This window comes from Aedes albopictus, chromosome 1 (genome assembly GCF_035046485.1).
Source record: "Aedes albopictus strain Foshan chromosome 1, AalbF5, whole genome shotgun sequence".
NCBI classification, from domain to species: domain Eukaryota; kingdom Metazoa; phylum Arthropoda; class Insecta; order Diptera; family Culicidae; genus Aedes; species Aedes albopictus.
The window spans coordinates 150,389,107-150,404,821 of record NC_085136.1 but is presented as its reverse complement, the minus strand read 5'-3'; the positions used below and the strand labels follow the sequence as shown (position 1 = coordinate 150,404,821).

Below are 15,715 nucleotides of genomic sequence, written 5' to 3'. Positions count from 1 at the left end.
CTGAAAGGATTCCGGAGAGAATTTTGAGAGGATTCCGGAGAGAATCCTGAGAGGATTCTGGAGAGAATCCTGAGAGAATTCCGGAGAGAATCCTGACAGGACCGGAGAGCATCCTGAGAGGATTCCTGAGAGAATTTTGAGAAGATTCCGGAGAGAATCCTGAGAAGATTCTGGAGAGAATTCTAAGATGGTTTCGGAGAGAATCCTGAGAGGATTCTGGTGAGAATCCTTAGAGGATTCTGGAGAGAATCCTGAGAGGATTCTGTAGAGAATCCTGAGAGGATTCTGGAGAGAATCCTGAGAGGATTCTGGAGAGAATCCTGAGAGGATTCTGGAGAGAATCCTGAGAGGATTCTGGAGAGAATCCTGAGAGGATTCTGGAGAGAATCCTGAGAGGATTCTGGAGAGAATCCTGAGAGGATTCTGGAGAGAATCCTGAGAGGATTCTGGAGAGAATCCTGAGAGGATTCTGGAGAGAATCCTGAGAGGATTCTGGAGAGAATCCTGAGAGGATTCTGGAGAGAATCCTGAGAGGATTCTGGAGAGAATCCTGAGAGGATTCTGGAGAGAATCCTGAGAGGATTCTGGAGAGAATCCTGAGAGGATTCCGGAGAGAATCCTAAGAGGATTCCGAAGAGAATTCTGAGAGAATTCCGGAGAGAATCCTGAGAGGATTCCGGAGAGAATCCTGAGAGGATTCCGGAGAGAATCCTGAGAGGATTCCGGAGAGAATCCTGAGAGGATTCCGGAAAGAATCCTGAGAGGATTCCGGAGAGAATCCTGAGAGGATTCCGGAGAGAATCCTGAGAGGATTCCGGAGAGAATCCTGAGAGGATTCCGGAGAGAATCCTGAGAGGATTCCGGAGAGAATCCTGAGAGGATTCCGGAGAGAATCCTGAGAGGATTCCGGAGAGAATCCTGAGAGGATTCCGGAGAGAATCCTGAGAGGATTCCGGAGAGAATCCTGAGAGGGTTCCGGAGAGAATTCTGAGAGGATTCCGGAGAGAATCCTGAGAGGATTCCGGAGAGAATCCTGAGAGGATTCCGGAGAGAATCCTGAGAGGATTCCGGAGAGAATCCTGAGAGGATTCCGGAGAGAATCCTGAGAGGATTCCGGAGAGAATCCTGAGAGGATTCCGGAGAGAATCCTGAGAGGATTCCGGAGAGAATCCTGAGAGGATTCCGGAGAGAATCCTGAGAGGATTCCGGAGAGAATCCTGAGAGGATTCCGGAGAGAATCCTGAGAGGATTCCGGAGAGAATCCTGAGAGGATTCCGGAGAGAATCCTGAGAGGATTCCGGAGAGAATCCTGAGAGGATTCCGGAGAGAATCCTGAGAGGATTCCGGAGAGAATCCTGAGAGGATTCCGGAGAGAATCCTGAGAGGATTCCGGAGAGAATCCTGAGAGGATTCCGGAGAGAATCCTGAGAGGATTCCGGAGAGAATCCTGAGAGGATTCCGGAGAGAATCCTGAGAGGATTCTGGAGAGAATCCTGAGAGGATTCCGGAGAGAGTCCTGAGAGGATTCCGGAGAGAATCCTGAGAGGATTTCGGAGAGAATCCTGAGAGGATTCCTGAGATAATCCTGAGAGGATTCCGGAGAGAATCCTGAAATATTCTGGAGAGAATCCTGAGAGGATTCTGGAGAGAATCCTGATAGGATTCCGGAGAGAATCCTGGCAGGATTCCGGAGAGAATCCTGGGAGGATTCCGGAGAGAATCCTGGGAGGATTCCGGAGAGAATCCTGTGAGGATTCCGGAGAGAATCCTGGGAGGATTCCGGAGAGAATCCTGGGAGGATTCCGGAGAGAATCCTGAGAGGATTCCGGAGAGAATCCTGCGAGGATTCCGGAGAGAATCCTGGGAGGATTCCGGAGAGAATCCTGCTACGCAGCGCACTACGTAGTGGATCGATACCTACGACAGCCTTGATCCAGTCAAGCAGTATACGCTGGCCGTTAACATAATCGACATGGTCTGTCTTGGGTCTACGAACGGTTTAGTGCTATTGATCCTCAGTCCGGACTTCCTGTGGTTTGCAATCACCATTGAATATGTGGTACACCATGATCGCTGGTAACTTCGTATTACTCCTGAATAACGTCAGGACGCTGGCACATCCGGTCCGTCTTTATTGATTTGTCCTTGATCAAACACACTTTGGCCACTGACACCCGGAGCCAAGAAGGGTTTGAATGTCCCTTATAAGCAGGTATATGTTGTAAAACCTATCAATTGAGGTGGTTCCGAGATGAATAATTGAATAATAACACTTTTGAAATGTTGATTGCACAAAGCCGTCCCGGCAAACGTCGTACTGGCTGCCTACTATGTTTTTTGACATCCAGTTCCACAGCGAAGTGCCCCGCAAATTAATCTGTATGGGAGCCCCCCGTTCCAGAGACCGGAGAGGTCCCGCACCAAGTTAAGAACCTTCCCCGGCCCCAACAGCACCCACATACAAAATTTCACACCGATCGGTGCAGTAGTTTCCGAATCCATAGCGGTCAGACAGACAGACAGACAGACAGACAGACAGACAGACAGACGGAAATTCATTTTTATATATATAGATAATAAATGTGCGCCATGCCATTGAGGCCTCATTTATGTTGCAGAACTACAAAATGATTTACTTTTTCAAAACTGGACATTTCGGCAGAGTTCAAATAAGAATAGTTTTATACATTGAATTATGTGAAAAGTAATTTATACATGTACACCTCGTCTTGTTTTCTCAATCTTACATGATATATATAAACAGATGTATGTAATTCTGATGAAACACGGTCGTCACATAACAAGGAGGCCTGAATAACAATAACAAGAAGATTGCTTTTGTTGATACTTTGGAAGAGGCCATCATGACTTCGTCCATGAAGCAAAAAAAATCATTTACCATCATCAGCTCCTAGGGGCACTAACCGGCCAGCGCAGGTATTCGTATCGTTTCGGTGGAGGGGTACCATTCCTCCACGATCATACCCTACTAGGTACATACTACAGGTTATCTTCACATTTTCGGTATTCTTGTTCCTGCGATTGGTGTGTTGCTTTGGGATTCGGGAAGTGGATGTCGGATCTGCTCGGTTGGTCGTGACGGAGCAATTGATTGCGGCGGACAATCGCGAAAATGCCGCCGCGATTCACCTTTGGCATCGGTTCCAATGCCGGACAATCACGTCCAGTTTTCGTGTGAAGCGTGGGAGACGATGGCTTCACACGAAACCAGACCCGGATGCCACTCTTTCCTTCTGAAATATAAAAAAGTTTAATCTAAAAGTTGTATTATTAACATAGGTTTTAGCGTAAATTAAATACCTACCTTCATTATTGACAAATTTGCTATTTATACGGCGACCAATCCGAACCCAGATTAAGCTGCTCCCCAGTCGCCTCACCGGAACAGATGGAGGTTATCGAGCAGGGGTGGGTGTAGTCTTGTTCAACGGAAGAAGAGGATAGGGTCTTCTTGATAATCGACCAGTAAGCGGTACTCACACCCTTTTTGTGTCTTCTGGACAGCTACATTTTCGGCGTTGTTCTCGTTCTCGACTGCTACGCACTCTTTTCACAAGCTCCCGTTTGGCCGATGTTTTCACATGGATCACGTTCAGTCAGGAGGTACTTCTTGACGGTTGCTGATCAATCTACAAAAACACGATGTTGAATTACAACTTTAGGCATGAATAATAGAAGCACCACACGACATACCTGTTTTTCTCCTGTGGAAGCTTCAGATTATTACTGATGGGTTCTTGAATTTGAACCTCGTTCGTAAAACGTCTTTTCGTCGCATCTTCGTACTGTTACAGTACAGCGTTGGTCCCCCACTTCCTATTTCCATCCGCAATGGTGTTCTCTTCGTAAAACAAACACTCAAAATCTACACAATCGCGATTTTTTCGTCGAAATCACTCGCGAATCAAAAGAAACTTTCAAAAATTTCCCTCTACGTTTTTGTTTTTGGTTGTTGTGATCGCGACTCCGGTGATGGTGTTGATTTGTCGACGCAAGAGCTGTCAAAATGTTGCTATAGCAGCATTACCGTACTGCACCATTTTCGGCACTACATGATATTTGAAATGATAAATATAATAAATTTTATACTCATTTTTATCAGAAAATGTCACATAAACTTTCTTTTTATAATAAAAGAGTGAACATTGAAAACAATGCGCTTAAATGTGGTCTAAAACTTTTATTCAAAGTTCAATCAGAAGCAAAAACATATAAATTAAATTCTTCCCTAGATTGGGACAATCACTGTAAAGTTGTTTGGTCGATAGAGTCGCCATCTGTTGGAGTTTGATGGAACTTTAAATTGTTTCCATTAGTTTCCGATAGAGATGAAGTAAACTTAAAGCGCCTCTTGCGGTGACATGTGTCGGAAACCGGTGCAGGTAGTTCATTGACAGCTGCACTTAGACTTTGTACAGCGCCTAGATGTATTCTATTCTATTCTTCTATATTGAACTGGTTGCCTGCGTGCTTCTTTCACTGTTCTACTCTATTAATGGTAGAATGAAGAGCACGAGGATGTGGATGAGTGGCTGTTGTTCCTTTTCCAGTCCGATTGGGGGTCCATTAAGACTTGCAGTTCGCCGATGTCCAGGTATCCGGGTCCGTTTGAGCCGTAGGCTCAGAAGAGGGTCAATGTCAGCCGCTCTCGGGGGAAGAGCAACTGACGAAAAATTGCAAGTGCCGGGGCTGGGAATCAAACCCATGACCATCCGCATATGAAGCGAACGTGTGACCAACTACGCCACGGGCCCCGGCTCCTATGTTATTCGCAATGGGGATTTTTACGGGTGGCTTTTTGGGCCTACGCCAACACTCCTGTCTCGCCGGAGGGCCATCGTGCCAGTTCTGTTTAAATTCCCAGCGTTCCCCTCATAATTACCATCCAAACATTAGCTACTAAATCAGTTTGTTGCTATATTAATCAGCTTTGTGTGAATCAGCTTTCTAATACCTCTCAGAATCTGGATCTCTTCAAGATAACAAACTCTAGCAAACTTTCTTCGTGATTTTGTCATATGTCTCAAAGTAACAGCACTTCTAATTTGACTACCACCGGATTCTCCAGCTCGCCTCTAGGATTTCTCTTGATCTTTCTCAGCTGTCTTTAGTATTTTCTGGAATTGCCTACCAGATGTGCCCTCATGGAATAGTAATTTTGCTCTAGCCACTCACTAGCATGCTTCAAAATTTATCAACTTTTTTCCGGTATTTTCTGCTTTCGATTCCGATAACTTTCTCGGAACGATGAGCTTTCACCCGAAATTCGCATACCTCAGAATCAAAATTCTATCCAAGCAAAATGTAAACAAAAACAAAACTCATCGGCTACCGCATTCCGCAACCGCAGATTTTGAAAATTTTCAAAAAAAACGCGGTTTAGTACTTTTAGTGCACCGCTGTTTTTACCGCGTTTTTATCATTGCGTGCAATCCGATCTGTTTTCATGCAGTCAAAAATAAATTTGACAACCGCATTCCGTTCCCGTTCCGTTTCGGTCGGCATTGCGTTCGGGCCTTAAAGGCCGGATGAATTTCATAAGGTCACTCTATGACGTAAAATCGTCTCACAGCTTGGCTTTTATTGATGTTTAGCAACATGGTATTCTCAAGCGTCGGCAGCCGTGTGGATAAAACACGGGCTCAGTGATCCCGACGTTCATGGATCGAATCCAGTCTGCATCCTTTTAAGATTTTTTTGTTCTTTTCATAAGTCTATCTTATGAAATTTGTCATAGCAAGCACGATCAATTTTTATAAGGTATTCTTATGTCATCCATAAGAATTAGTTATAGCAAATTTTCATAAGGTATTTCGATGAATTTCGCTAGTTTTTTTTCGCTCAGTGTACGCTCACATTTTTGCAAAATATCAATATTTTTCGGTATTTGAAGGTGGTTTATAAACCCAGTGATGTTGCCATGTCGAAATTATTGCAAAATACATGCTCATGTGAGCGTACGAGTAATTTAAAAAAAAAATGTGTTTCCAACACAGTCATGTGCGGCATGGATGTTTACTAAAAATGTGCAGGCCGAACACATTTTTGAGCGTTGCCGTTTTTGCGTGTATGGGAAAAATGTACACAGTACACCCTACACAGAGACGAAACTACCCAAAAGTGAGTTCTTTCCACCCAACTTCGGGGTTGCGTGCGTCAAGCCAATTTTGAGTTGATGGAATCGATGTTTTTGTTGGGTTGTTCCCGCTTGCTTCCATGTGAAAAAAAATACCTAATTTTAAAGCCTGGAACACATAGCGTCCGTTCCGTCGAGGTTTGCGTTTTTTTGACAGTTTTCCCATGGGAAATGTGTCAAACTACTGTCACGCACACGCAAACGTATGCATTGTGTGGGGCACTTAAGTTTTTTCCACCCAACCGAAATTTTGACTAGGTTGTATTCACTCAAATTTGAGTACTGTGCTAGAAACTCAGTGTTGGCTTGACGCACCAGGGATGCCAGGTGAAATTTTCAAACGTCTTCCCAAGGCACGCTAAAATGTCTTCACATGTCTTCACACCCCGTGTTGCGGCTTTAGCATAAAATTAATTTTAGAAGTCAAAATTTATGCCATGTTCTCACTTATAAAATGAAGGAATATACCGTGAGGTCATCCAGCAATAATGTATGGTTCTCTCTAGAATTTTGATGGTAATTTTAAGGAGTTTTTCCGAAAATTCCTAAACAAGTTCCTCGAATTTATTTTTACGAGTTCCCAAAAAATCCGGGAATTTATCTAGGAATTCCTTCGCGAACTCCTCGGAAATTCTCCCAGGAAGTCCTCGCGAATGCCTTCAGAAGGTTCCTGGGAATTCATCGTGGAGTTTCTCGGGAATTCCCCCAGATCATCCTCGGAAATTCCCCCAAGTGGTCCTCGAGAATTTCCCCAGGAATTCCTCGCGAATTCCTGCAGAAGATACTGAGCAAATCCACCTGCAGATCCTCGGCAGTTCCTCCAAATGATCCTCAAGAATTCTGCCAGAAGTTCCTTGAGAACTCCTCTAGGAGTTCCACCGGAATTCTTTTATAAGTTTCCCGAGAATTTCTTCAGGAGTTGAGTTTCCCGAGAATTCTCCCAGGAATTCTTCTACAAGTTCCTCCAGGAGTTCCTCGGAAAATTCTACAAGAGTTCCTCGGCAATTCCTCCAGGACTTCCTCGGGAATTCCTCTCTTCGGGAATTACTCAAGGATCTCTTAGGGAATTCCTCCACGAGATCTTCGGGAACTTCTCTAGGAGTTCATAAGGAATTCATCTACGAGCTGTTGAGGAATTCCACCAGAAGACCCTAGGGAATTCCTCCTGAACATCCTCGAAAAATCCTTCAGGCGTTTCTCGAGAATTCATACAGGAGATCTTTGGAGATCCTCCAGGAAGTCATCGGCAATTCTTACAGAAGTTCCTTCCAAATTTATGTCGGAGTTTCTCGAGATTTTTCCAGGAGTTTGTCGGAAATTCCTCCAGAATCTCATCGGGAATCCCTTCATAAATTCATTGAAAAGTTTATCGGAAAATCCTCTCGTAGATCCTCGGGAATTCCTCCAGGAATTCATCAGGAATTCCTCCAAAAGTTCCTCGAGAATTCCTCTAAAGGTTGACAAGAATTCCATCAGAAGTTTCCCGAGAATTCTCTAAGAGCTCCTTGGCATTTTTTCCAGAAATTCCCCGGAAATCCCACCAGCATTGCCTTGGCAATTCTTCAAGAAGTTCTTCGGAAATTCCTACAGGATTTTTTTTGGGAATTTCTCTAGGACTTCATCGGGAATTCCTCTAGGAGGTCGAATCGAATCGAGAATTCTTCCAGGAGTTTCGGGAATTCCTGCAGGAGATAACCGTAAATTCCTCCAGGAGTTGCACAGGAATTACTCTAGGAGTTTTTTGAAAATTCCTCCCGGAGCTAATTCTTCCAGGAGTTCCACGAGAATTCCTCCAGGAGATTCTCAAGAACTCCTTCAGATGATTATCGAAAAATCCTCCAGAAGTTTGTCGGAAATTCCCTCAGGAGATTCATGGAGGAAATTGACAAGAATCCTCAACAATTCCTCCAGGAATTCCCTTAGAATTCATCCAAGGATCCTCAGGAATTTCTTCAAGATATCCTCCGGAATTTTTACAGGAGATCCACGGTAAATTCCTTCCGGGAGTTCTTCGGGTATTCTTGCAGGAGTTTCTGGAGTTTCTCCAGAAGTTCATCGAGAATGTCTTCAGGGATTCCTTAAAAAGTTTCTCGGGAAAACCTCCTAGAGTTCCTTGGGCCTCTTGGGATTCCTCGGGAATATTCTGAGGAGTTACATGCTTCTCGGGACTCCCTCCAAGAATTCCACGTGCAGTTCTTCATAGTTTCTCGAGGTTCTTTTCCGGAAGTTTCTCGGGAATTCCTCTTGGTCTCCAGAAAATCTACTCAAGGAGCTTTCTGGGAATTCCCGACGATTTCCTGGAGGTATTCATACGTATATCCAGATGAATTTTTGATAAACTCCTGAAACATTTCCCAAGAATCTTCTCGAAGAATTCCCGAAAAAAAAATACTAGAGGGATTCTTGATGAACTTCTGGAGGAATTTCCAAGGAGCTTCTAGAGAAATTCAAAAAAAAAACTACTTTGAGAATTATTAAGAAATTCTTGTAGGAATTTCCAAAACTCCTAGAGGTATTCTCCTAGATGCATACCCGAGAATCTGAAGAATTTCCGAGCAACTGTACGAGAAATTCCCGAGGAACTCCCAGAGAAATTCCCTTGGAACTCCAGAATGAATTCCCGAGGAACTCCTGAAGGAATTCCCGAGCAATTCCTAATTGAATTCCCAAGAAACTCCTGGTAAAATTCCTGAGAAAAATCTGGGAAAAATTCCGAGGAATTCTTGGAAGATTTACTGAGGAACCGTTAAAGGAATTCCCGAGGAACTAGTAGAGGAATTCCCAAGGAGCTCCAGAGGAATTCCCAAGGAACTCCTTGAAGAAATTCTCGGGAATTCTTAAAGGTATTCCCTAGAAACTTCTGGAGGAAATTCCGAGGAACTCCTGGAAGAATTTCCGAGGAACTGCTACAGTAATTACCGAGGAACTTCTAAAATAATTCTCGGGGAACACCTAAAGTAATTCTCAAGGAACTTCTGAAGGAATTCAAAAGCAACTCCTGGAGAAATTCCCTTGGAACTCCAGGATAACTCCCCGAGGAAGTCCTGGAGGTATTTCCGAGACAGGATTTCTCGAGGAGCTCATGGAAGTGTTCCATGACCATGACTTATTCCCGAAGAACTCCAGGATGAATTCCCGAGGAACTTCTGTAGGAATTTCCGAAGCTCTCCTGAAAAAAAATCGGCAAACTCCTGGAGGATTTCCCAAGGAACTGAAAGAATTCCTGAGGTACTCCAGAAGAAATATCCGAGGAGCACCTGGAAGAATTCCTGAGAAACTTTTAAAGGTATTCCTGATGGAATCCTGAAGAAATTCCGATGGAATTTCTAGAGAGATTCTCGAGGGACTACTGGAGAAATCTTAATAGGCTTAGATAAATCTTCGGACAAGTCTGCGAAAAAATCAGGATGAAGCTCTGTTTAAAATCCAAACAAAGTTCTGGGCAGAATTTCCGAAAAAAAACCTTGGTAATATCCTAGAAGCAACCTCTGTTTTTGGAGATTTTTGAAAAAAATAGAGAATAGCCAGAGGAATTTTGTTGATGAAAATTTTATTTTCTGTGAACTATTGCTGATGAAAAATTTATTCAATAGTTCAGCATATTTCCTAAAATTCTCATGAAGTGGTGGGAATCTAATTTGATTCGTATTTTAACTAAAAACTGCTTCAAAATGTCCGCCAATATGAAGACCAAAAAATTAGGAAATTGTAAGTTTAGGGATTTAAAAGTTTGAAATTTATCTTCAAAAACTTTCAAAAACATTTCATCTGAAATTGTTCCAAGATATGAATTAATGGTTTTGATTAACAACATAAATAAACATTATTTTTCAACTTTCAAAAGTCTTCAAAAGTCTTCACAAAATTTGAAATGTCTTCTATATGTCTTCACAAAAATAAATGTCTTCACAGAACTTCAAATGTCTTCAATTTGAAGACATGTCTTCACATCTGGCATCCCTGTGACGCACGGAACTGCAAAAGTTGGGCTGTTTCTCTCTTCACTCTCTGACAACAACAGAAAGAGCGCATGAAAAGGGAGATGAAAAAGAACTCAAAATTGAGTTTAAAAGTACCTAATTTTGAGTTTTTCAGTTTCTCCGTGTAAGCACTATACAAACTATTCCAAAGTCCTTATGGGATAGTTCAGACCAATCAAACATCAAACTACCCATTTGACAATAGGGTAAAAAATATAATTTGGACATGTATGTAATTTGGACATGCACGGCGATGTATGTCTTGGTCCGGGGGGTTCATTCATATATTACGTAACGCAAAATTTGCCAATTTTACACCCCCTCCTTCCCCCACGTAACAACTTTTGTATGGAAAATTTTGAAATTGCGTATGAAGCGTAACGCAGCGCTGGACCCCCTCCCTCCCCCTTAGCGTTACGTAATATTTGAACGAACCCCGGGGAGCTAATAAAAGTACACTCCAAAAATTCTTCACGTCCCTATTACCTGAAAACATATGTGGTTTTCGTCCACCATACTTTTCATGTAAGAATGACATGATTCGAAGGTAAGGGAACTCACAACTGAGAGATATGTGGTTACCGGAAATTCATGTAAAACTTACATGATTTGAACAGTAGCTTTGTTCTAATTTTTTATTAAATTTCTAATACTTTAAAAGAGAAATAACAAACACTGCACATAATTTAACTTTCATTTTATCCATTTTTATTCCAAATATGTATAATAATAAATTTGTGGGACAAAACTTTGACGGCAAAATAGATTCAGCTCTTGGAAGAGTTTTATCAGGCACAACTCCAGTCCAGACCAGGTTTGTTCCTGAAAATACGCTATGTATTCGTAGTAGATATCTTATGAGACATCTAAAATCCAGCTAAGGATGATAATTTCACGCCTAAAAGCTTAAAACTTAACTATTTATAATAAAAAGCAAGTAAATTGCGACGTCACAATGGCAAAGATAAACAAATCGACGCCATGTTGGCCACTCACGATGCAAAATCACTCATTATTTTTTGCATACCTGATAATCAAGTCACTGTTACATGAAATTAATGTCAATCTGACGTGACCCCAGGTGAGTTTTACATGAATCATGTGAAAGAAGTCAAAAGAGTGAAAACGCAAGCCTACGTGATTTTTCACGTCAATGAACTACCTGCACCGGTTTCCGACACATGTCACCGCAAGAGGCGCTTTAAGTTTACTTCATCTCTATCGGAAACTAATGGAAACAATTTAAAGTTCCATCAAACTCCAACAGATGGCGACTCTATCGACCAAACAACTTTACAGTGATTGTCCCAATCTAGGGAAGAATTTAATTTATATGTTTTTGCTTCTGATTGAACTTTGAATAAAAGTTTTAGACCACATTTAAGCGCATTGTTTTCAATGTTCACTCTTTTATTATAAAAAGAAAGTTTATGTGACATTTTCTGATAAAAATGAGTATAAAATTTATTATATTTATCATTTCAAATATCATGTAGTGCCGAAAATGGTGCAGTACGGTAATGCTGCTATAGCAACATTTTGACAGCTCTTGCGTCGACAAATCAACACCATCACCGGAGTCGCGATCACAACAACCAAAAACAAAAACGTAGAGGGAAATTTTTGAAAGTTTCTTTTGATTCGCGAGTGATTTCGACGAAAAAATCGCGATTGTGTAGATTTTGAGTGTTTGTTTTACGAAGAGAACACCATTGCGGATGGAAATAGGAAGTGGGGGACCAACGCTGTACTGTAACAGTACGAAGATGCGACGAAAAGACGTTTTACGAACGAGGTTCAAATTCAAGAACCCATCAGTAATAATCTGAAGCTTCCACAGGAGAAAAACAGGTATGTCGTGTGGTGCTTCTATTATTCATGCCTAAAGTTGTAATTCAACATCGTGTTTTTGTAGATTGATCAGCAACCGTCAAGAAGTACCTCCTGACTGAACGTGATCCATGTGAAAACATCGGCCAAACGGGAGCTTGTGAAAAGAGTGCGTAGCAGTCGAGAACGAGAACAACGCCGAAAATGTAGCTGTCCAGAAGACACAAAAAGGGTGTGAGTACCGCTTACTGGTCGATTATCAAGAAGACCCTATCCTCTTCTTCCGTTGAACAAGACTACACCCACCCCTGCTCGATAACCTCCATCTGTTCCGGTGAGGCGACTGGGGAGCAGCTTAATCTGGGTTCGGATTGGTCGCCGTATAAATAGCAAATTTGTCAATAATGAAGGTAGGTATTTAATTTACGCTAAAACCTATGTTAATAATACAACTTTTAGATTAAACTTTTTTATATTTCAGAAGGAAAGAGTGGCATCCGGGTCTGGTTTCGTGTGAAGCCATCGTCTCCCACGCTTCACACGAAAACTGGACGTGATTGTCCGGCATTGGAACCGATGCCAAAGGTGAATCGCGGCGGCATTTTCGCGATTGTCCGCCGCAATCAATTGCTCCGTCACGACCAACCGAGCAGATCCGACATCCACTTCCCGAATCCCAAAGCAACACACCAATCGCAGGAACAAGAATACCGAAAATGTGAAGATAACCTGTAGTATGTACCTAGTAGGGTATGATCGTGGAGGAATGGTACCCCTCCACCGAAACGATACGAATACCTGCGCTGGCCGGTTAGTGCCCCTAGGAGCTGATGATGGTAAATGATTTTTTTTGCTTCATGGACGAAGTCATGATGGCCTCTTCCAAAGTATCAACAAAAGCAATCTTCTTGTTATTGTTATTCAGGCCTCCTTGTTATGTGACGACCGTGTTTCATCAGAATTACATACATCTGTTTATATATATCATGTAAGATTGAGAAAACAAGACGAGGTGTACATGTATAAATTACTTTTCACATAATTCAATGTATAAAACTATTCTTATTTGAACTCTGCCGAAATGTCCAGTTTTGAAAAAGTAAATCATTTTGTAGTTCTGCAACATAAATGAGGCCTCAATGGCATGGCGCACATTTATTATCTATATATATAAAAATGAATTTCCGTCTGTCTGTCTGTCTGTCTGTCTGTCTGTCTGTCTGTCTGACCGCTATGGATTCGGAAACTACTGCACCGATCGGTGTGAAATTTTGTATGTGGGTGCTGTTGGGGCCGGGGAAGGTTCTTAACTTGGTGCGGGACCTCTCCGGTCTCTGGAACGGGGGGCTCCCATACAGATTAATTTGCGGGGCACTTCGCTGTGGAACTGGATGTCAAAAAACATAGTAGGCAGCCAGTACGACGTTTGCCGGGACGGCTTTGTGCAATCAACATTTCAAAAGTGTTATTATTCAATTATTCATCTCGGAACCACCTCAATTGATAGGTTTTACAACATATACCTGCTTATAAGGGACATTCAAACCCTTCTTGGCTCCGGGTGTCAGTGGCCAAAGTGTGTTTGATCAAGGACAAATCAATAAAGACGGACCGGATGTGCCAGCGTCCTGACGTTATTCAGGAGTAATACGAAGTTACCAGCGATCATGGTGTACCACATATTCAATGGTGATTGCAAACCACAGGAAGTCCGGACTGAGGATCAATAGCACTAAACCGTTCGTAGACCCAAGACAGACCATGTCGATTATGTTAACGGCCAGCGTATACTGCTTGACTGGATCAAGGCTGTCGTAGGTATCGATCCACTACGTAGTGCGCTGCGTAGCAGGATTCTCTCCGGAATCCTCCCAGGATTCTCTCCGGAATCCTCGCAGGATTCTCTCCGGAATCCTCTCAGGATTCTCTCCGGAATCCTCCCAGGATTCTCTCCGGAATCCTCCCAGGATTCTCTCCGGAATCCTCACAGGATTCTCTCCGGAATCCTCCCAGGATTCTCTCCGGAATCCTCCCAGGATTCTCTCCGGAATCCTGCCAGGATTCTCTCCGGAATCCTATCAGGATTCTCTCCAGAATCCTCTCAGGATTCTCTCCAGAATATTTCAGGATTCTCTCCGGAATCCTCTCAGGATTATCTCAGGAATCCTCTCAGGATTCTCTCCGAAATCCTCTCAGGATTCTCTCCGGAATCCTCTCAGGACTCTCTCCGGAATCCTCTCAGGATTCTCTCCGGAATCCTCTCAGGATTCTCTCCAGAATCCTCTCAGGATTCTCTCCGGAATCCTCTCAGGATTCTCTCCGGAATCCTCTCAGGATTCTCTCCGGAATCCTCTCAGGATTCTCTCCGGAATCCTCTCAGGATTCTCTCCGGAATCCTCTCAGGATTCTCTCCGGAATCCTCTCAGGATTCTCTCCGGAATCCTCTCAGGATTCTCTCCGGAATCCTCTCAGGATTCTCTCCGGAATCCTCTCAGGATTCTCTCCGGAATCCTCTCAGGATTCTCTCCGGAATCCTCTCAGGATTCTCTCCGGAATCCTCTCAGGATTCTCTCCGGAATCCTCTCAGGATTCTCTCCGGAATCCTCTCAGGATTCTCTCCGGAATCCTCTCAGGATTCTCTCCGGAATCCTCTCAGGATTCTCTCCGGAATCCTCTCAGGATTCTCTCCGGAATCCTCTCAGGATTCTCTCCGGAATCCTCTCAGGATTCTCTCCGGAATCCTCTCAGGATTCTCTCCGGAATCCTCTCAGAATTCTCTCCGGAACCCTCTCAGGATTCTCTCCGGAATCCTCTCAGGATTCTCTCCGGAATCCTCTCAGGATTCTCTCCGGAATCCTCTCAGGATTCTCTCCGGAATCCTCTCAGGATTCTCTCCGGAATCCTCTCAGGATTCTCTCCGGAATCCTCTCAGGATTCTCTCCGGAATCCTCTCAGGATTCTCTCCGGAATCCTCTCAGGATTCTCTCCGGAATCCTCTCAGGATTCTCTCCGGAATCCTCTCAGGATTCTTTCCGGAATCCTCTCAGGATTCTCTCCGGAATCCTCTCAGGATTCTCTCCGGAATCCTCTCAGGATTCTCTCCGGAATCCTCTCAGGATTCTCTCCGGAATTCTCTCAGAATTCTCTTCGGAATCCTCTTAGGATTCTCTCCGGAATCCTCTCAGGATTCTCTCCAGAATCCTCTCAGGATTCTCTCCAGAATCCTCTCAGGATTCTCTCCAGAATCCTCTCAGGATTCTCTCCAGAATCCTCTCAGGATTCTCTCCAGAATCCTCTCAGGATTCTCTCCAGAATCCTCTCAGGATTCTCTCCAGAATCCTCTCAGGATTCTCTCCAGAATCCTCTCAGGATTCTCTCCAGAATCCTCTCAGGATTCTCTCCAGAATCCTCTCAGGATTCTCTCCAGAATCCTCTCAGGATTCTCTCCAGAATCCTCTCAGGATTCTCTCCAGAATCCTCTCAGGATTCTCTACAGAATCCTCTCAGGATTCTCTCCAGAATCCTCTAAGGATTCTCACCAGAATCCTCTCAGGATTCTCTCCGAAACCATCTTAGAATTCTCTCCAGAATCTTCTCAGGATTCTCTCCGGAATCTTCTCAAAATTCTCTCAGGAATCCTCTCAGGATGCTCTCCGGTCCTGTCAGGATTCTCTCCGGAATTCTCTCAGGATTCTCTCCAGAATCCTCTCAGGATTCTCTCCGGAATCCTCTCAAAATTCTCTCCGGA

General features: G+C 43.4%; 2 long non-coding RNA genes across 2 annotated transcripts; one reads left to right on the top strand and one right to left on the bottom strand.

The window, feature by feature from the left end:
* Positions 1-2,725: 2,725 nt before the first annotated feature.
* Positions 2,726-3,985, bottom strand: LOC134285780 (uncharacterized). The gene is made up of 3 exons (XR_009996629.1): positions 3,715-3,985; positions 3,326-3,650; positions 2,726-3,254 (listed from the first exon to the last, which is right to left on the bottom strand). It is a non-coding gene; the product is annotated as an uncharacterized LOC134285780 (long non-coding RNA).
* Positions 3,986-11,717: 7,732 nt separating this feature from the next.
* Positions 11,718-12,977, top strand: LOC134285778 (uncharacterized). Its single transcript, XR_009996627.1, has 3 exons — positions 11,718-11,988; positions 12,053-12,377; positions 12,449-12,977. It is a non-coding gene; the product is annotated as an uncharacterized LOC134285778 (long non-coding RNA).
* Positions 12,978-15,715: the final 2,738 nt, after the last annotated feature.